The sequence below is a fragment of the Anabrus simplex genome, chromosome 1 (genome assembly GCF_040414725.1).
Source record: "Anabrus simplex isolate iqAnaSimp1 chromosome 1, ASM4041472v1, whole genome shotgun sequence".
Lineage (NCBI taxonomy): Eukaryota > Metazoa > Arthropoda > Insecta > Orthoptera > Tettigoniidae > Anabrus > Anabrus simplex.
In genome coordinates this window covers 644,439-668,213 of record NC_090265.1, presented here as the reverse complement: position 1 = coordinate 668,213, position 23,775 = coordinate 644,439, and the positions used below count along the sequence as shown (strand labels likewise).

The 23,775-nt window shown below is 39.3% G+C and overlaps 1 protein-coding gene across 1 annotated transcript in view; it reads left to right on the top strand.

Annotated features, from left to right (window-relative positions):
• Positions 1 to 23,775, top strand: part of LOC136883299 (sialin) — a 181,498-nt gene that overhangs the window by 40,446 nt on the left and 117,277 nt on the right. The gene's annotated exons all lie outside the window — the stretch shown is intronic.

Below are 23,775 nucleotides of genomic sequence, written 5' to 3'. Positions count from 1 at the left end.
ACATCTCCATGTTTAGAGTGTAGTACGTATTTGCACAGGTCAATACAAATATCTTTATTAAATAATTTGCCTGCTAACTCTTAATATACTGTCAGAAACCACATTTTCCACAAAATGGTTGCAACATTTTGTCCACAGTGCAGTGCTCACTAATTACATTATTACACTGGCAGTTTTCTGCACATTTCTTGAGCACTTCTTGGAATGGCACAAGTTCATCAAGCGATTTTCTTTCCTCTCTGCCATTTATATAATCAAATCTTAGACCTCGCAGTAGGAAGTTGAAACACTTGAGAGCCATACAATTTTGAAAGAATTCCACTCCATTGCTATCTGATGCCCAAGTTCAGGTGGAAAGCTTTCCAAATATCTGACATATACAAAAGACCAAAGACAGCTTTAATTTTTGCAGTCATGTTCACATTGTCTCTTTCCCACAAGTAATTACTTTGATTTTTCTTTATCCATGTGTTTGTAAATTTCGTTGTCTCACTCACCATATCGTCAGTGGAAAAAAGCTTCAACACATCTAATTACTGCATTGATAGGGTGAAAGTTCCTTATGGGGATCACACTAAGTACCTAGGTGTTAATACAAGGAAAGATCTTCATTGGGGTAATCACATAAATGGTATTGTAAATAAAGGGTAGAGATCTCTGCACATGGGTATGTGGCTATTTAAAAATCAATGTCAATACTGATCTGCATTTAGGGCAGTCGCCCAGGTAGCAGATTCCCTGTCTGTTGTTTTCCTAGCCTTTTCCTAAATGATTTCAAAGAAATTGGAAATTTACTGAACATCTCCCTTGGTAATGTTCAATAAATGTGTAGTAAGGATGTAAAGTCTCTGCTAAAACCCCAAATAGAGTATGGTTCCAGTGTATGGGACCCTCAGCAGTATTACTTGATTCAAGAACTGGAAAAATCCAAAGAAAAGCAGCTCGATTTGCTCTGGGTGATTTCCGACAAAAGAGTAGCGTTACAAAAATGTTGCAAAGTTTGGTCCGGGAAGACTTGGGAGAAAGAAGACGAGCAGCTCGACTAAGTGGTATGTTCCGAGATGGCATGGAATGACATCAGTAGACAAATAATTTGGAGTGGTGTCTTTAAAAGTAGGAAAGATCACAATATGAAGATAAAGTTGGAATTCAAGAGGACAAATTGGGTCAAATATTCATTTAGAGGAAGGGGAGTTATGGATTGGAATAACTTACCAAGCGAGATACTCAATAAATTTCCAATTTCCTTGAAATCATTAGAAAACCCTAGGAAAACAACAGATAGCAAATCTGCCACCTGGGCGACTGCCCTAAATGCAGATCAGTGGTGACTGATTGATCTAGTTTAGTGCAAGCTTCAACAGCTTGTCTCCTCACTGGAGGTAAATGGTTTTGTATTATATTGCAAGCAAGAGTCCTAAAATTTTTATGCAGTGAGGGAATGTTCCAGTGTGTTGTCCAATCTCTTCCAATATATATCGGATGGTTTATTGCATTTACCTCCTCGTCTGGTTCACCTAGTTCCGCTTATTAATCAACAAAAATTTTGGAATGGGAGTTGTGATTACCTTCTTCCAACACATCGGCATCATCATCAAGCACATTTACTCCATAAATTGGCATCTCTCCTGTCTTTTCAGCGAATAACTGTCTTCCAAATGAACATTCCATATTTGCATTTACCTATTCTTCCTGCTCCTCATGTTCTTCACTGTCCAGTCTCTGAATGCCTTCATGTTCTTCTTCCATGTTCTTGTAGAATTTCAGAAAGCACTACACTATTGAAATATCTACGCTCTGAGCATAAATGTTTGCATAATATCTGTGACATAAGAGGTTGCACATGGATAAAACTCCATCTCACTGAGCAACGTGCAGGTTTGCAAACGGACAGATATTCCAGGCATTCACAGAAAGCGCGTTCACACTGATGACTTGATTGTTTGCTAGTCCTTTACGTTGTACCAACACAGAGAGGTCTTATGGTGACGATGGGAGAGGAAAGGCCTAGGAATGGGTAGGAAGTGGCCGTGGCATTAATTAAACAGCCTGGTGTGAAAATGGGAAACCACGGAAAACCATCTTCAGGGCTGCCGACAGTGGGGTTCAAACCCACTATCTCCCGGATGCGAGCTCACACCTATGCGCTCCTAACCGCATAGCCAACTCACCCATTGACGTGATTGTTGCTAGGCTAAACTTCCACCACCACTAGCCAGCAGTTTGAGGAGAAGGTTTGGGACAGCCCATAAGCACAATCCTATGACATTACTCGTTTATAATTACTAAGAGCCCGGATGAAAACTCTGTTTGCGATCTCTTGGGTTAAACACATTGACGACAGGCTGTGTGATTTTATGTATTTGATTAGAAATCCGTGGAAGACCGGAATTGTAAATGAATCCTTTTTTGTCACTTCATTTTGCTTCGGTCTCCTCCAGTTTGATGATCACTAATTCAGGACTCAGGTACGTACATACATATACGTACATTGAAATGCCTCCTGTGGTGGACAGGGATCTTTGACAGTGGATGAAAGGAGTTCCCACTGTATTTCGTAAGACTGCATCATCCCTCTCAGACAAAGGGCAGGCTGATGTGGCTACAAACTGTTTGTGTTTTCTGATGAACAGGATTATTTTAGAATTCAACTACTATATGCTTTTCGCTCAACACATTTTTCACCTCTGACATTGTGGCTATGTAACATTGCCATTAACACTGCGTGTCAGTGAATGAATTGCCAATGTCACCATAGCATCCCAGAAGGGCCAGTGCTTGTGGTATAGGGAAATATTTCGCCAAATTCTTGCAGGAAGTTTGTGATGCTCTGAGTCTCTCGTATAAACCCAGACCGTCCAGCTGTATTTCTACTCTCCAAGACCTAAGCAGCTGTACAGGAAGCACGCACATAGTTCTTGACCTTGCAAGGAGTGTTCACATGTTCGACCTAGCATCCATAGCCAATCTGAACCACAGCTGTTAACATGGTGAGACTGTTATCATTGCAACAGCGTATTTTCCTATATAAAAGTCGGCTCAACAGGTACGCGATGCATTTGTTTTGCAATTTTGCTGGTGAAGTGCCACCTTCATGCGCACAGATTCACATAATTGTAAATAAATTTTAATCTACTCGCTTAGTGCTCAATAAAAAATATGTGCACACATGAACAGTTTTAACAGAGGAAAAGCTAGATGACATTGATGCAAATCTTGAACGGTCACTGAATAAATTAGCACAACAAGTAGTGGTTTCAGTTTCTTCTGCACACAGAGCTACAAAGCTGTTACACATCAAACCGTACAGGTTTACGCGGGCCCATTGTTTAAAACTTGCTGATCCAGCCACAAGAGTGAGATATTGTGAGTGGTATCTTGCATCATTGAATGATCGTTTATTCGACCCACGGCTTGTGTTCTTTTCGGATGAGGACTGATTTCATCTTAATGGTCATGTGAACAATCATAACTGTAACTATTGGTGTGCAAAAAATCGTAATGGTGATGAAGGAAGACAATTCCAGCATCTTTTATAAGGTAATATTTTATATAAGATTGTATACACACTTAAAGCAGGGCGACCGCACGCAACATAAGTTGGGCTGAGACAGTTGCCGTAGTGCAGAGTACAAACACTGTCCACTCAGTCTGAGTTTATAAGAGAGACCCTGTTGTATCTAAGGTAAGAACCTTCAGCAAGTGTAATGTACTTGTTAAATGGCACTATGCTCAAGCCTGTATTTTATGCTCTCTTGGCCATTCTGCAGCATGGGTAGCAACAATAAGCTGTCTGGTGTTAAATTCTCATATATCTGTATTAACTTAATAGATTCTGTACAGTTTTTAGCTATATGTTGGTGATTATTGGGATTGTTTCTGATTTACAGTTTCATCTTACTGTTGTGAACTTTTCATATTATCGAGAAAGTACTTTGTAATGCACCTAAAGGAATAAAGAGTGGTTGTATTTTTTAAAAGTTGAAAGTTTTACACAAGCAATATTTACATCAAGTATTAACATAATTTTTGCATGAAGTCCTTTCCTGAAATGTATCCCAGAAGAATTCCTAAAATAGTTGATAAAGTGTGCCAAGTATGTGGAATTATGTCCCTAACTCTTATACGCTGAGTGAGCCAATCTATCAGCTCTGTGCTGGGATTAGTGACTTAGTGGACTTCCAGATGTCATAAAAAGATTGAGATAGTAGCTTTTGGATTTGGTTTACACTTTACCCAACAGATAGAGATACTCAGCGTATTTGTTTGAAAGAAATGAAATTAGCAAACTGCGTATGTTTACAGCATGGTGAGTGGAAGTGTGTTGTGTTTGAGTATCATCTTCTGGAAGCTTCAAAATAAGTTGCGTGTTTTCCTTCATTATATAGTTTTGATTTTAATATTAGTTTATTCTTTGCTATATTTTGCTTGCATTCAACATTTATCAGTGTTCTCAAGTGAAGTATAGTTTAATATTTCATGTTATTAGGTTTCTGTGACATGAGTAGGCCTAAGTTTTTTCAATAGCTGGACCAGGTTCTTGGATTATTTAGATGCTTTAGATGATGACAGTGACTTTATTGCTGAGAGTGATTTGTGTTTTACAGAAAGTGATGATAGTGTCCCATAAATAATCCTATTAGATGATCACACCCTATCTCACAATGATGATGATGAGACGAATGATGAAGACTACAGGGAGATTCTGTCACCTGAAAATCCTCTCCCATTTCATTATTGTGAATTATCTGGGCCCAAACACGTGCCACCTTCTGATTCTCTTCCAATAGCCTACTTTCTTTTGTTTTTCACAGATTTTATCCTTTCTCATATGATGACAGAATGTAATCATTATGCCCAGTAGTTCATTATAAGTAAGAGAGATAATGTTCCCACCTGTCTAAAGAATTGGGTCAGCATCACAGTTTCTGAAATGAAGGAATTTATTGTATGGGTATCAATAGGAAACAACCATAGCCCCTTATTAGTGCACATTGCCCTCTTAGTTCAGCCATAATTCCCTAAAATGTTCACTAAATTTGCTGTGGTTCTGAGGGATTGCCATAGCCAGAAGAAACAGGATATGATCCCTGTGCAAAGTATCAACCATTAGTGGATCATGACAACAGGATATTTGGGCACCACATCAGGAGATAAACATTTAAGAGTCTCTTGTAGCAACTAAAACCAACCTTCTCCAATACCTGCCCAACAAACAACACCACCACCGCTGGGGGAAATTTTTTTTGATGTTGTGTGATTCTGTTTCCAATTACTGCCTGGGTCTTGTTACCTACAAAGGTGCCAGATCTCAAGAAGGCAGAGACAATATTACAAAAAATATGGTTTGGTATACATCGTGAAAAACTTGCAGTCATGGGTGGTTACCTCACAATATATTTGTTGACAGTTATTTCATATATGTACCACTTGTAAGCCATCTCCATCAGCTGGGCACAGGGACTGTTTGGAGAAATAGGAAATACTTGCCCCAGAACTTTAAAAATAAATTGTTTGTTGGACAGAAACAGTATTTTAGGCCAGGTTCAATGTTGGCATGTGCATTCCATGAAAATATGTCCCAGAGAAACCCACTATTATTATCATTGTACTGGAGGTGCACCCTCTCCGTGTATTTAAACTGAGAGCCTTTTACGAGGCCATCTGTATCGTGTACTTCAAACTGTGTATTGCAAGAAGTTTGAACGCTTATCGTCAGATGTCTACTAATGTGCCCCCTCTGGTGGGAAGATGAACAATTAATTTTCAAAGAAATTTATAATTTAGAGGTTTTCAGAACTGAAATTGTTGTAAATTATTTTGTGTGTTCTTAGGTTACTAGCACTGCTATTCCTTCCTTCTTCTAAATTTTCGGCCCATCAGGAATTTTGTACATTTATTAAATCAACCTATAGAATTTGTGGGTGTGTACAGTGCTTCGCCCAGAGAATTCCGGAGTCTTCCTCTCCACTCTGTGACTACTACTCACTGATTTAAAAATATAAAACTGAATAAAAATTAGAAATTATTAAAATATTCATGAAATAAAATACTCAGTCGTCGGACTATATACTCACACTTAGTTGTTACTTGATTACTTAGACATACAATTGTTGATGGGCGTCAGCTACAAATAGATGTAGCGATAATAGAATGAGAGTCTTGAATATCCCCAGGGTGCGGGGTAATGAGCTTACTATGGAAACATGTCATATAGGTTCTGGGAAAAGGAGATTGGCGTTCGGTTTCCCTATTAAAATGTGAGGTTATCTGATCTACTATAGAAATGAAACAATCAATTATATTTGGTAATGAACGAAATATATTCTTTAAACATTGACTTTAATTAGCGAGACCTACAAAAGAAAATAGAAAACTCCGACATTGTAACTGAAGGAAACTGTAGGCATTAAATGTGAAAACTTCTTGACCGGACATTTAAAAGTTATACCAAAAATGTATCCCTCACTGTTGACTGTACCTCAAACACCTTGAGTGTTATTACAACGTATTCCTTTGAGTTGGTATCACCTGTAGGTATCTTAAACCTCATTTGGTGATGTACCCTTTTTGTTTCACTGTCGAGATATAGCATGGCTTGAAATTAGATTCACACTTGACAATCAACTTTACAAGTAATTCACTGATAACTGTTAGTCTGAATTACGACGACTCAATATTCGGCTGTCACCACACTGACAAAGACTCAACGGAACTGATATACGAAACACACTCCGAACATTTAATCCGTATGGTGACTGATGACAAAGTATCCATGTGACTGCTGCTTCACCATCTCACTGACTGACCAACTGTGGCCTCACTCTCCATATGACCATCCATCGACCAAGGCTCCATCCATCTGACTGCTAACTCTGTAAGATGCGACCAGCTTATATAGCCATTAGCTGTCACACTTACGTAATCTCCGAAAATAACAATGATGTCACTCCCACCTGGCTACAAATGTTACATACTATGGTGAAATAGCCTAAGGTGATCTAGGTGTTTCCCTGAATATGAGCTCATCGCTAAATGCATACAAAGACAGAGCGATGACTCTACAGTTACGGTAGCAGTATTGCACCCTGTGTTGCAATGTCAAAAGGTTTCACAAAGCATATCCATATATGATATTAGGTAGTAAATCTCACTTTACATGGTTTTAATGCTAATATTCACACACATTCATATACACAATGAATTAAATACAATAAAGCAAGCAATAATTAATTAATACATTGAAAAATCAGATTATAGAATTGAATCAAACAATAATAATAGTTACAGTAATAATAATAATAATAATAATAATAATAATACAAAATGTTTGTAACAGGATTTGAACCATTACAATTTGCCCCCCTCATAAATAAATTGAAGAACAAAGAATTGATTGATATATGAACATAATAAATATATATATAAAACACCAACATTGGCACATATAAACACTTTAAAATTAGTATACAACTTCTTTTAACACAGCAATACATTTTATAAAATATCACTTATATCAGAACTTTTCTTGCACATTATCATTATAGATAACTGTTAAGTACCCCGTTCTCTCCTTAACATACAATTCACAACAATATAGCACTGGAATTAATACATACAAATAACTTTAAATGAATATACTACATTCTTTCTACAATATATCAATACGTTTTATGAAATATCACTTATATGAGAACTTTTCTTGCGCATTGTCATCATAGATAACTCTTAAGTGTCCCATTCTCTCCTTATCATACAATTCATAACAATATAGCACTTATTTTTCCATATGCTGGAATTCAGTGCACCAATACGACACTTGATTCTCGCACAAATTCACAGATGTTAGTTTTTTAACGCCAGTTGTTTACAAAAATGACAATCATCCTATTAATCTCAGTGAATCTCACATGATGTACCTCTTTAAATTTCTGATGTTATAAGTACCAACAATATTCCCTTCCTGATCTTTTAAGGAATATGCACACTTCCCGATATGGTTCACAAACATGAAATACCCCTGATACAAAACAAAGAATTTATACATATTTCCCGCCTCTGCAGATGATGGAAATGGAACTCTGAGTAGCACCTTGTCACCCAAACTGAATTTGTCCAATTTTGCCCTTTTCTGCTAGCGAATGCGTGTATTTCCTGCTTTGATTAAATTTTCTCTGGCCAGTTGGATATAATAATCCTTAGATTTTCACTCTCCCAAGTCTAAACCTAGCATACTTGCAATTTGATTGGTTGGCTTCCTACCGTAATGAATTTCGAAAGACGTACATCCCGTAGACTTGTGTAACGTAATATTACACCATCGTTCTACATCACTTAATTGTGAAAACCACGAACTGTGCTTATCATGTATGTAGGCTCTAAATATCCTCCCGATCTCTCTCATAACCCGCTTGAACTTATTACCTTGTGGGTATCAAATAGACAGATATATGGTCTTAACACCCAGTTCATTCAATTTGGTAGTCCATATCTTTGAACTGAACTGACTGCCGTGATCTGATAATATTCTGAATGGTCATCCAAACTCAGGAATATATCTGTCAATAACCTGCTTCAGGTAACCCCTTCCAGTAGCTTTTCTCAGTAGATACATTTTGACATATTTGCTGAAGCCATCAATCAAAACGATTACATATCAGTATCCATACCAAATTTTACTAGTTGCCCGAACAGATCTACGCATATAAGTTGGCCTGGCTTATCTACAATGATGGCCTGGCGTGGCCCCTTTAATGCTTACTGTGTTGACATAGATCACAAGTTACAAGTAATTTCCTAATTCTCCTTCCCATATTCTTCCAGACAAAATTCCCTTCAAGAATCAAGAATATTTGCCATTGACCATATACAATGAAATAGGCTTCATCAACTGATAATAATTTAGTACTTAATGTACCGGGCGGTACACCTCCATGCCGCGAATTCAAATATTGCGCCAGTTGAAACCTCTCTACAGGAGAAACTCTGAACTTTAAAAACTGTATTAACTCAACGATTTCTCGGAAGATGTCACTACTGTAAATTTGGTAATCTTGAAGTGTTCTGAACTGTGTCTATTTTGATTTGTGTTTGTTTGCTCCATATCAAGAAGTTTGAACATTCTCTAACAGATGTCGCTACCCAAAACTATGGTAACACACTCTGGTGCAATGGAATGAACTTTCTTGAAGAAATATTGTATTCCTAAGTTTTATTTTTACTAAATTTTGTTCTGTGGTTTGTGGGTTGGCAATATAATCCTTTCCTTCTGCCAGTTTTGAAATTAGCCAATCATAAATTTCTGTAATTAATTTTCCACCAATATGGTGTTTCTTCATCGTCTTGTGTATTAGTTTTTGCTGTCGGCCAATAAAAGATTGTGGGCGGGTTGTTATCATTCATGAAAGGTCTCGAATGTTCCACGAGGGTATATAAATTGCTGATTTTCTTGTCTCAGGGCCACTTCAGTAACATCTCTCTTAGTGTGCGATTATGTAGCAGGGGGCGGGAAGCGCCTCTTTCTTCGGGCAGCAGTTCATCAACAAGGTAATGGCCTGTTAACATCTTCATTTCGTGCTAGCTCAGCAGTTTTAACCTGCGGGGGAAGGTTCAAATCCTTTTCAATGTAAACCTTACTATATTCATGTAAATTAACCGCAATTGGGGATAGAGAGTGCTTAACCCTCTCAAGCTCCCACTCATGTTGTTTTGAGGTGACTACGTTTTCATACCCGATTTTCTTCTCTTCTTAGTGTAATAAATTATTCTTCTACGAGTCACCTCCCTAGTATGGGATTAGCCCCTGTATAACTGGCCGAGTGCCACCTAGGTTTTAAGAAGTTTCATGTAGGAGTGCAAGCTACGCCTCCAGTCAGTTTGGTTTTTTTGGGCCATTGAATTAACCCAGAGTTTGTTTTCTTCATGTGAAGGCCCTGTAGGTTGAGTACAAGATACCCCTGTTTCACTGTATGTGTGCCTTAAGGGCAGTTAGGAATGAAGTTTGTTGTAGCCTTTGATAGGCTTGTAAAATTGAGAGCGGGTCTGCTCTTTTCCTCTTAACATTGTAATTAGGAGCAAGTGCTCCTCGTACTTAGGGGTTTTCTGCCCTTTAGCTATTGTGGTGGTGAGCTGAGAGCTCAGAAATTAATCTTGGGGCTCGAAGCCCAAATCTTGTAACAATTGTAATTTCTTAACTTGTTTTCCTGCTACTTGGTACCTGTTACTCTGTTGTTGTTATCTGTTGATTTTGAAAAGAAAATATAACCTTTGTTAAAGTTTTAAATTAACTTTACTTTTGTAGTTAAGACCTATTCCAGCCCGCACCTTCTTTCACCTCTAACTACCACGGATAACTCCGTAACAAGTGGTAGCAGAGCGTGGTTGAATTGGTCTCAATTTAGCCCCTTTTGATGGCTAAACATTGTCTTCGTTTCGAACTCTAACAATTTTCTCAGTTGCTGGAATTTTTTATTTTTCTAAAAAAAATTCTGTCATCATGTCCGGCTCTCGCGACGTTCTCCATCCCGGCTATTTGCGCAAGGAGGAATTGATCTATGAATTAACGATTAGGAATGTCCAATCTGGAGGCACGGTTGCGATAGACACCAATAAGTTAAAAGATGCCCTTGATTTGCCTATTACCATCCCGACTTTGGGAGAAAAAGAGATCGATGACGCTCTCTCCACGATCACTGATAATGCTACTGAGCTAGCATCTGTAGTTAGTTTTTTTGAAGTAAGTGATCCATCTCCTAATCAACTCAAAAGAGTACAGGCTAGATTGTACCATTTTTATAATAGGTATGTGATCTATTGTCCCTGAAGTTAAATGACCTCCAGGGTAAGGAAGCGAGTGCTGTTGCTGAAAACCTGTCTAAAATGTCTAGTAAAGTTAGCCATTTGTTATCTGGATCTGCTATTCCAAAAACCGACCAGCCTATTGTAGTAAATATCGTAAGTGGGGAGGATTCCTCTAAAGAGGAAGGAGGTAGTACTGCGGAGGCTACCCAACGAACATCTGCCCCATTAGAAACTGTGTCCGATCGTCGCACGTCCATCCCACCCTTCGTATTAAATAATGCTCCTTCTGAATCTGCTTCTCCGCCACTTAGGCCCCTTCCTACTACGTCCCCGGGTTTCAGCAGTTTGCCCCATTCTTTTAGCAATATTGCTCAGAGGTATTTCTAAGTTTTCTGTTAACTCTACCAGTGACGTAATTTCATTCTTAAGGTTTTTAGTTGAGTTTCAGGATCATGCCCTGGTTTTTTCTCTATCTCCGTGTCAAATTTTGCAGATCATTTATCCCTATGCAATTGGTGTTCTCTCAGACAAGATAGTTAGGGCAATTGCTGAACAGTCATCCATAGAAGACTTCCACGCCCATCTGTTAGCTAATTTTATTCCAGCTCGAGCTAGGTCATCTCTAATTCAAAAGTACTATTATAGAGTGCAGCGACTTGATGAAAACCTGGCAGACTTCATACAAGACATCAGATTCTACACTAGGGTATTTGCCCTTCATTTTCCCGAAGATCAAATCGTTCAAGCCATTGTGGAAGGAATTTCACCACCTTACAGATCATACTTGTGTTTTGCGTCGCGTTCCCAAACTTTTGCCAAGTTAGAGGCTATGGCTGTCTCAGCCGAAGGAGTTAGATACGCCGATACCTTGCGTGTCGCGAAAGAACCCCCTCCATCCTCTAGTAGTCTTCGGCCTCCACCTCGCCGACCCGTCACACCCCGTAAATGTTACGCTTGCGGGTCGCCTGATCATCTTCGCAATAAATGTCCATTGATCAAGTCTAGTGGGACAAGGAATGGAGCAGGGTCATCTCAAGGCTGTTTTAAATGCAGGGCGTTTTCCCATATCGCCAAGAATTGCCCAAATTCGAATAGCACCCCCTCCTGATCAACTTCTGGTGCAACTTCTACCAATGCCAATAATAATAAGTGACTAGTGGCTTCGGCTGAGTCGGCTAACCTATCTTCCCGAGGCTCAGCCCCAAGTAAACGTGTCGAAATTTCGGGGAAAACTCAGTCTTCAAATTTATCTTTTGAAGGTCCCAAAGAATGTCTTAGGATTGCGGCGGATACCCCCGCAACTGTTCCTTTTCTCAAAATTGAATTAAATAATGAACCTGTAACAGCTCTATTAGATCCTGGCAGTGTTTGTTCCATTATTTCAGCTGAGTGGTATTCCAAATTAAAATCTATTTGTAAACTTCCTGATTTTTGCTCGTCTTCGGTTCAATATGTTTCGGCTAATTCTTCTCCATTAGAATTTTAGGTTCCTTAAAGGCCAAAATTCGTATTTCTAAATTTACTTGGAAGGTTAAACTATTGGTGGCAAAGCACTTGTCTTGCCCCGTTATATTGGGAACAGACTTCATGTCCTATACTGGTCTAGTGCTCGATCTTCAGAGCAAGTCGTGCACTTTCAAATTTGACAGTAATTCCAAAATCCCTTTGCTAAAATGTAGTTCTGTGTCATGTTCATCTATCTCGCCTACCCAGGATGAGATGTTGTTAGATCTTAGACATCTGCCTGAGGAGCAGGCTGATAGTATTCGTAAGCTGTGTCAGTCATTTCCAGAGGTTTTCTCGGAAACTCTTGGTGTTACTGACCTTATTGAATACAAGATTGAGGTTACGGATTCCGTCCCCGTCAGATTTCCACCTTATAGACTATCTCCGCCTAAAATGAAGGTGCTGAAGGAGATCATTGATCAGATGCTAAAAGATGGTATTATTCGCCCTTCTAAGTCGGCATACTCTTCGCCGATTTTTCTAGTCCCGAAACCCCAAGGTGGCTTCAGGCCCGTGATTGATTATAGGGCTCTCAACCGGAAGGTGGTGTTACAATCTGTGCCCCTTCCCGACCTTCATTCTTGTTTTTAATGGTTTCGTAAAGCTAAGTTCTTCACCATCTTAGACCTCAACCAGGCTTATAACCAGATTTCCCTAGCAGAGGAATCCAAACACCTGACAGCTTTTGCCACAGATTGGAACTTGTACGAATACAACCGCGTGCCTTTTGGGCTCCCCACGGGAGCAGCTGTACTCACTAGCCTGCTAGACAGGGTCTTCTCCGACATCAAGTTTGAGTACTTGTACCACTATCTTGATGATGTCGTCGTATTTTCGGAGACCTTCGAAGAACACCTAGACCATCTGAGAGAAGTTCTCAATCGCCTTCGTAAGGCTGGGTTAACTGTGAAGTTGTCCAAGGTCGCCTTCGCTAAGCCTTCCATGTCATTCCTAGGGCATATTGTGTCGCCCGATGGTGTTGCAGTCGATCACTCTAGAACACAGGCTATCCGTGATTTCAAGCCTCCCAAGGACATCAAAGGTATTGCTAGGTTCATTGGTATGGTGAATTTCTTCAGGAAATTTATTCCAAATTTCACCAATAGAGCGGCGCCCTTGAACTTACTACATAGGAAAGGCGTCAAATTTGAGTGGGGACCTTCTCAACAAGCCGCTTTTGAAGATCTCAAATTAGCTCTTGTGTAATGCCCCTGTTCTGGCTATGCCGGATTTCTCGAAGAAATTCATCGTCCAAACCGACGCGTCGTTGTCGGCAGTGGCTGCCGTCCTTCTTCAAGAGACTGAACTAGGGAGGCGACCCATCGCCTAAGCATCTAGGACTCTTTCGACTCAAGAAGCCAAGTATTCCATCTATGAACTTGAGGGTTTGGCTGTCTTGTTTGCGCTAGAAAAGTTCCGCCTTTATCTGGAACATGTCAAGTTCTACTTGGAGACTGATAACCAAGCCTTAAGCTGGGTCTTAGGTAGGCCGCGTCGTACTCGTCGTATAGCCCAGTGGGCCATCCTAATTTCTGCCATCCAATTTGACGTTAGGCATGTCAGAGGTACTGAAAATGTTGTGGCAGACGGACTCAGCCGTATGTTTTCCAATGATGTAGAGACCCATGAACTGGTCGATAGTTCTTCACCCCCCGAGTCCATACGACCTGAGGTTAATGCCATTTTAACTGATGCTCCCATGTTGTTTAGGGATCTTGAGAAATATCAACGTGAAGATCCGACGCTGGCCCCTATCATGGAAACCCTTTCTTCTGGGGAACATGTTTTCCCTTATGTGCTGAGGAATGGTGTTTTATGTTGCCCGTGGAGGCATGATAATAAGATGAAGGTTGTGGTTCCAGCTGTTCTCGTGCCCATGATCTTCAAGTACTATCATGAAACCCCATTAGGGAGGCATTTAGGTATCTTCAAAACCCGTGAAAAGATCCGGGAGATGTTTATTTGGAAAGGTATGGACGGTGAAATTCGTGAACCAGTTAAAGCTGTAAATCTTGCTTGCTTAGTGAACCCACCATGTCCACCAAGGTAGGCCTATTGTCTTCTCATCAAGCATCGCGCCCAATGGAATGTTTGTATATCGACTACGTTGGACCCTTCCCCCAGTCAAAGGGGAATGCCAACAAGTTCATCCTTGTGTGTGTAGATGGCTTCACTAGATTCTCATGGTTATTTCCAACTAAGCTGGCTACTGCTCAGTCCACCATTTCCTGTTTAAATTCTATCTTTGCTTCTTTTGGTCCTTGTCAATATATCGTGTCCGACAACATTAAGGCTTTCACTTCGAATCTTTTCCGTAAATTTTGTTTTGATCTATCTCTCATGTAACAACTTCTGCTTACTATCCTCAACCATCTCTGGCTGAACGGGTCAATCGTAATCTGAGGTCGGCGCTGATTGCATATCATCATGAAGATCATTCTAGGTGGGACACGTCCCTGCATTGGTTAGCTTTTGCTTTGAATTTGGCGGTTCAAGAATCTCATAAGTTTACTCCAGCTTCTTTGATGTTCAAGTTTGTTCCCAACACTCCGCTCTCTAACCTTTGGTCTCTTAGTGATATTCTACCCGAGACGATAGATCCTGATAACATTAAAGATCTTTGGAAGAAGGCTAAGGCCAACCTTCAAGTGTCTCATGAAAATGTTAGGGAAAGATATGATCGTGGACGGAGACCCACCCATTTGAAGGTAGGCGACCAGGTTATGGTCAAGAATTTTGTTCCCGCGGGCAAGCTTGCCCCCAGATTTCATGGGCCGTGCGTCATTTTAGATTTCCTTACCCCGGTGACGTTGTTACTAAACAATCCAGCCACCAAGAGGATATTTAGGGTTCACCTGTCGCAGGTGAAACCTGTGTAAATTCCGTGCTAACTTGGTCTGTATAATTTCGTAAGAATCCTGAAGGTTATATTTTTAAGTTCATTTTAAGGCCTTCTGCCCCTTGTTGTTTTACATTTGGTTGAATCTGCCTTGTATAAATTGTGTGAAACCTTCCCTCAGGTTACTCGGCTGTCCTCTCCATAAGGCCATTACCAAGCTCCCGTCTCCTGCTAAACCACACCAGTGGCTAATTAAAATGAAATAAAAACTTCCACACCGCTGGCCCCTCAGCCTCACCACAAAGATTGTACCCTAAAATCATTAGGCTATGGTCCAACAAAATTCTGCCGCCGAGATCTTAATGTTTCAGTGCCCCCGCAGCCGTGCGGCGCCGTACCACCACTGTGGTGGAGTACGGGCCCGCTCTACTCCAGTGAGGCCAACCAGTGTACGACGAGTCGGAGTCCTCCTTCCAGCCAAGGCTGATGTGCGGCGCACCACTTGCTAACTGCCTGCGGACTGTAAACAATCGTCGCGTGTGCGGCGTGCTTCACCACCACTACCCCTCTCAAAGTAGCGAGAGAGGTGTATCTCAGGGTACTTGAGGGGTCCGAGCGGCCTCCTCTGAACACAAGCAGCGGCGGCTGGTCTGGCCGTCAAACTTAATCAACAACTAATGTACTTATTCAGCTACATGGATATTCCATATCCACAATTACGGTGTTTTTGGATTCTACAGCAACATCTGGTGGACTTAGAAAAAAATTTTTTTTCTTCTTCCAAGGATTAAAGTTTTCCTTTGGAATCCAATTACTACAACCATAGAGGCCTTTTCATCAAATCTACGACAAAAGTTTTAAAACTGGATTTTATTTAATCCCACTTATATCAAACTAACTTCTGAGACCTTCGAATATTGAAAAGTTATGTTTTTCTCTTCTAAATTCTTCAACTCCTCAGCCAAAAGTTAGACTCTTTTTTTAAAACAAATTTTTGTTTTCTTCTGTATCACCCCTTGGAAGGACTTTTGGGGGGGGAGGTCTGTACCGGGCGGTACACCTCCACACCACGAATTCAAATATTGCGCCAGTTGAAACCTCTCTACAGGAGAAACTCTGAACTTTAAAAACTGTATTATCTCAATGGTTTCTCGGAAGATGTCACTACTGTAAATTTGGTAATCTTGAAGTGTTCTGAACTGTGTCTATTTTGATTTGTGTTTGTTTGCTCCATATCAAGAAGTTTGAACATTCTCTAACAGATGTTGCTACCCTAAAACTTTGCTAACACACTCTGGTGCAATGGAATGAACTTTCTTGAAGAAATATTGTATTCCTAAGTTTTATTTTTACTAAATTTTGTTCTGTGGTTTGTGGGTTGGCAATATAATCCTTTCCTTCCGCCAGTTTTGAAATTAGCCAATCATAAATTTCTGTAATTAATTTTCCACCAATAAGGTGTTTCTTCATCGTCTTGTGTATTAGTTTTTGCTGTCGGCCAATAAAAGATTGTGGGTGGGTTGTTATCATTCATGAAAGGTCTCGAATGTTCCACGAGGGTATATAAACTGCTGTTTTTCTTGTCTCGGGGCCACTTCAGTAACATCTTTCTTAGTGTGTGATTATGTAGCAGGGGGCGGGAAGCGCCTCTTTCTTCGGGCAGCAGTTCATCAACAAGGTAATGGCCTGTTAACATCTTCATTTCTTGCTAGCTCAGCAGTTTTAACCTGCGGGGGAAGGTTCGAATCCTTTTTAATGTAAACCTTACTATATTCATGTAAATTAACCGCAATTTGGGATAGAGAGTGCTTAACCCTCTCGAGCTCCCACTCATGTTGTTTTGAGGTGACTACGTTTTCATACCCGATTTTCTTCTCTTCTTAGTGTAATAAATTATTCTTCTACGAGTCACCTCCCTAGTATGGGATTAGCCCCTGTATAACTGGCCGAAGTTTCATGTAGGAGTGCAAGCTACGCCTCCAGTCAGTTTGGTTTTTTTGGGCCATTGAATTAACCCAGAGTTTGTTTTCTTCATGTGAAGGCCCTGTAGGTTGAGTACAAGATACCCCTGTTTCACTGTATGTGTGCCTTAAGGGCAGTTAGGAATGAAGTTTGTTGTAGCCTTTGATAGGCTTGTAAAATTGAGAGCGGGTCTGCTCTTTTCCTCTTAACATTGTAATTAGGAGCAAGTGTTCCTCGTACTTAGGGGTTTTCTGCCCTTTAGCTATTGTGGTGGTGAGCTGAGAGCTCAGAAATTAATCTTGGGGCTCGAAGCCCAAATCTTGTAACAATTGTAATTTCTTAACTTGTTTTCCTGCTACTTGGTACCTGTTACTCTGTTGTTGTTATCTGTTGATTTTGAAAAGAAAATATAACCTTTGTTAAAGTTTTAAATTAACTTTACTTTTGTAGTTAAGACCTATTCCAGCCCGCACCTTCTTTCACCTCTAACTACCACGGATAACTCCGTAACACTTAATATTACTAAGGCTAAATGAACATGCACCTTTTATGAAAACTTAATACTAACATTATGCATTTCTAAGAATTCAGAGGTATTATAAAATGGATTTTCTATTAACCAATCATACATTTTTCTTTTAAAATTACTTGAAGGAGAGGACCATGTAGAATGTGGTACTTTATTAAATAATCTTAAACAACTGATTTTATGTGAGTGAGCAGTTTTTGACAGCCTGTGAATTGGGATGTCGATGTCTGCTTTACCCCGAGTATCATGATGGTGAATGTTTTCCCTAATAGTGAATTAATTTATGTTGTTTTTGAATTGCATAAAGAACCTTGTTTGCCCCAGAATGACCGAGTTCTTTGTGGTAATACCAAATCATATCTGCCTGTAATGACTTTGGTACAGAAACTTTAAACTGACCAGAATATCACTTCCTTGCCAGGACACCAATACTTAGTTTGTACTCATGTTTACCTTCCCTCATGACAACATCTGCCTCCTTATCTCCTAGCAAGGTCAGAATAGCATACAACTTGTCCTCCCTCTCTTGTTCCAACATGAGATGATATAACCGATCTCATTCTGTCATGTTGTCCGTTACATTCCCCACACATACCAGTATCCCTTATCTCTACATACCTGGACTCCGTATTACCTGATAGATTCTTACTGAGGAAATCAACCAAGACATTACCTTTACCCTTAAAATGTCAAATAGTTGCAACACCCCCTAACAATGGTGGTAGAAAGACGTTCTGAAGAGAACGTCATAGGGACGTTAGCACACTAGGTAAATTTCAAAAGAGCAAATAATTCATGATAAATCAGAAAAACACTTCAAGGATATGGAATAGAGGAAGCAAGGAAGGGTGCTGATGCCTACCCATTTAAAGAATAGAGGTGGGGATCCAGGAAATTACGTAGCAGACACACCAAGGAAACAACACCAAGATATTCAAAAATTTAAAATAAAATATAATAAATAAATCATCCTTTACACTACAATTCAAACTTTTAAATAAAAATTAAATAAACTCAGGAGAATAGTGAAACTGGCAATTAACACAACATTAAGGGGTAAAATAAATATTCAGTAAATAAATGAATTAGATAAAGTAGAAAAAAATTCATCCCTAATAAATAGTACCTTTCTTTTCCCAAAAATATATAGGGCCTATATACTGATGCATCAGTCTAACTTCATAATTGCCCTGGTAAGCACATGTTTGAAGTATATTAAAATTAAATGAAACTTTAACATTTAAGCCAGAAAAAGGAAGAGTTTGGATTGTAAATCGAGGACTCCGACAGCACCCAGTTGAAGTAAATGGCCCACACCAAACCCAGACACGAAGGATACACCACCGTACATGACAAATAAAGTCAGCCCACAATTACGAACATAATGTCACAACCACAAACTTGCTCCGCGTTTGAAAAGAAACATTTTTTTGCCCAAGTTACAAATAATTTACAATCACAAAACCATGGTAAACAAGCATGATAATAAAGCCACAGTAACATCTCTAAAATAGCACGAGCAGATCACTTCACATTACCAAGACACAAAACCAAAACCAACGGTTTCAGAAGAAAATCAATTCATAGTAGAATTCATGGAGCAATACACAAGATACAGTCATCGCGGCAGAGACAATACACACTCTCTCGCCAATAATAAAAATACGTAACTGTCAAGCCTGAAAAGATAACAACAACAATCCCCAACCTAAGATAAGATAAGGACAGGCACCATATCCTTTGCTCCAGGGCTGCCCAAACCCTCGACTTACTGAACATTACAATTGTATTGTTGAAAGTGAGATAATATTAATGCGATATTACACCAACAATAGAGTAATATTATAATAAATTCCCCCAAAGGGAATGAAAATAAGCTAATCAAACTCAAATAAAATAGTCACTAAGAAATAAAACCATTTACTATCTTACGAAAATGTTACTAATAATAATAATAATATAATTTTAAAGAAAATAATAGAGACAAGTGTAGTGTAGTGTTCGGTCAATTACAAGCACACGAAAACCAAAACGCATGCCAAGAGGCACGAAACCATAAATGAACATGAATAGGCCCAAGGTGCCTACCAAACACAAACGAAAGAGGAGAAAAATAAATAAGCGAAATTTCCACAGGTAATGGCACTTGCGCTAAATCATATCACCAAGAAACAAATCACTCACAAATATGCCAATATAAGGGCAGAAGGAAAGAAGGATAAATTTCAAGAAACGAGTAAACGAAGAATTTCAAATATTATCTCAGCACAATAATGACCATCCGTTACGTACTACACACACACTTGCAACCAGAACTTAGTATCACCAAACTTAAATATCCAGCACAACCATGTAACACACCAGCTTGAGTATAAAGTCTACACATTAAAATAATAGTAACAGAAATAATTAATTAAACATATTTACAAGTAAGCCGGATGCCAAGATAACTTACCACGTACTTGACCAAACACTACCACTTCACAAGTACAAAATAAAACAAACTACTTAGCTACGTATATACACTGAATGAACAACATGGACAATACTGAACCAAAAGGATAATGCAAATCCCATCTCTAGATGTGGTGATGATTCAGGGCATCACCATATACCAGTTCAGGGACACATAGTTTTGGCAACGGTCGCACCCACCGCAATACGTTCCAAGCCCAGAATATCACCTTCAGAGTTCGCCGGCAGGAGAGACACTCACAAGTCCCGCTACTCGCCCTGGTGGCGCCGTCCAAAACCACACTGCAGTAGCTATGCGCACTAATAGATGGCGTACAAGTCTGCGTGGCAGTCCACAATGCTTATACCCTCAGCGGCAGTAATACACAGAACAACTATGTGAGGAAAAGTCACATTCGCCGCATATAGTCAGCGTAGATGACCAGTAGGCTAACAGTTTCTGAGCTCTACCAGACACAGAGTTTAGCAGTCCAATACTTCACATAGAGTAGAATTCCAGTCTCATATACTCGTGGTAATATCACAGTTCCCCACAGTCAGTAGGCCGGAAACACGAGGTCCATAGCAGAAAGCAATAATTCACCAAAATTATAAGTGCCGATAAGAGACACAATTTAAATAAATGACGCATAGACAGATGAGTGTCCAAAGTATATGACATAACAAGCGTTTTTAGTTTAATAACACCACATAGTCAAGTCATATTCACTGATAGCCAAGATCCACCTTGTCTTTTGATTACTTGTTAACTTACATGTCTTAATAAATACTAATGCCTGGTGATCTGTCCACATCTGAAACTTATTTCCTAATACATACATCCTAAACTTTAGCATACTGTCAGTATCACTGATGTCACCGCAACGACTGCTTTTGTCCAATCTGAATGTACCTTACCAACACTCCATGCTAATCTTACTACTCTATGAAGCCATTTCATCTCTGCCTTCCCACTATACTTCACCATTTCAGGTCAAATTTCATCTATTCCTGCTGCTTCATGACAATGGATTTTATTTACCATCCTTTCCACTTCCTCAAGCATAATTTCACCAACATCATTTTCCTCCTCCCCATGAGCTTGGTTGTTCATGACACCACCAGGAAGATTTCCTTTTCTGTTGAGAAGATTTTCAAAATATTCCCTCGAACTGTCCAGTGATTCCCTGGGATCTATTATGAGTTTGCCTGAATTACCGAAAACACTGTTCATTTCCTTTATCCCTCCCTTTCTAAGATTCTTTATTACTGTCCAGAAAGGTTTCCCTGCTGCTTGACCTAGCCTTTTCAGTTATTACCAAAATCTTCCCAAGACTGTTTTTGGATTCAACAACTAAGTGTTTCTCTCTGTTTCTTTCATCTACATACAATTCCCTGTCTGCATCGGCTCTTGTTTGGAGCCATTTCTGATAAGCCTTCTTTTTACATTTACAAGCTGCTCTCACTTCATCATTCCACCAAGATGTTCGCCTTTTCCCATCTTTACACACAGTTGTTCCTAGGCATTCTCTTGCTCTTCCTGCTACAGCATCCCTGTATGCCACCCATTCACTTTCTATATCATGAACCTGCTTACTGTCCACTGTTTGATACTTCTCACTAATCATATATATGTACTTCTGTCTAATTTCCATGACCTGGAGATGTTCTACCCTTATTCATTTGCAGACAGATTTCACTTCCTCTACCCTAGGCCTAGAGATACTTAGTTCACTACAGATCAGATAGTGGTCTGTATCATAGAAAAATTCCCAAGAAACCTGTACATTCCTAACAGATTTCCTGAATTCAAATTTGGTTAAGATATGCTCTATTATGGATCTTATGCCCCTACCCTCCCTTATGATTGAAAGAAAAGCAGCTCGATTTGTTCTGGTTTTTTTTCTGACAAAAGAGTAGCGTTTAATGTTAACCTAGTCAATACTTACAGTACCACATTTTGTGGTTAAATAATTATACAAAATAGAATAATTGTAAACAATCTTAATTGTAATTTTTTGTTTTAAGGTTATCATTAGTGCTGATGATGCCCAATAAGAAGGGCAAAACATTTTCACGATCTTTCTATTTTGTATAATTATTTAACCACAAAATGTGGTTTTGTACTGTAAGTATTGAAACTAATATTTTGTAAATTGTATGTAATCACTGTTGTCAATACAGACCAAAAATGAGGTTAATGACTTGTAATAAAAAAGAGTAGTGTTTCAAAAATGTTGCAAAGTTTGGGCTGGGAAGAATTGGGAGAAAGAAGACGGGCTGCTCGACTAAGTGGTATGTTACATGTGGCTCCGTTATGTTAACGACACATTAGCAATTGCGTTATATGTAACTATTCTCATGTTTAGACCCGTATTGAAATTTGCTATAATTTGCCTATAAATTTTTATTTTTCTATTCCACCTATTCAATATAATTGATTTTGTATCGTTAGAAATTCATTTTACTACAACACTACATTAAAAGGGACTTGTTATGTTATGAGCTAAAAGTTATTGATGACTGTCGAGCTTAACAGTTACCCTCACCATCATCAAATGATTCTACTTCTGATCCAACATTCTACACATTAGCTACATTCAACTGTCACATTGCCTTTTTGACCAGCATGTCAATAAACCCATATTCTTAACGAAGTTATAGCATCGTATCAAATGAGATGGTCCATAGAGGTCCAATATAAACATCATATATCAACCTCGTACTTTTTCATCAAAGTGAACCACAACTTCACCATATGCTATTGACTTTTGACTTTTATCTTATATAAACAAATAATTACAGGTCATTTGACCATCTTTTAACATTATTTTATTCAACAATATGTTTTAAAAAATACGATTTTGATTGTGATTCTCATTATTATCTAATTCTAAGCGCTAGTCGGTCAACATCACTTTATAGCAATTTTACCACTCGTCTATAACAAACTGTTGCTTTATTCACTTTACTTACAGTAGTAGTCTCCCAATGTAAATATTGCAAATACTTTCACCAATTGTAAACTTCTCACTCATAACAATATTGTTAAAACCAACATAGTACTATTTTTTTACCATATGTTACTTTTCTTTCAAATCTCTTCAAGCCTTTTTATATATTAGTTTTATTTTATTTATATGTAAATCAGGTACCTGATTTTCCTTCAAGGTTAAACCTATGGGTGATGATGCCTATATGCAAGGCAAAATATGTACCATTTTAATTAACATGTTATGTAATTCAGTAAAGACAAGGTTTATTGATTAGATGGTCAAATTAATAAATTAACTTATTGTTAATTTTTCAATCACATACCACTTAGTCCAGCAGCTCGTCTCCTTTCTCCCAAGTCTTCCCAGCCCAAACATTGCAACATTTTTATAACGCTACTCCTTTGTCAGTTGCTGCAGTGGTGAGCAGGCGGTGGAGGCCAGCCTGGCGTGCTTGGCTCAGTCCTCACCAGTTGCTGCAGTGGTGAGCAGGCGGAGGGCAGAGGAGGCCGGCCTGGCGTGCTTGGCTCAGTCCTCACCAGTTGCTGCAGTGGTGAGCAGGCCAGCCTTGCGTGCTTGGCTCAGTCCTCACCAGTTGCTGCAGTGGTGAGCAGGTGGAGGGCAGAGGAGGCCGGCCTTGCGTGCTTGGCTCAGTCCTCACCAGTTGCTGCAGAGGTGAGCAGGCCAGCCTT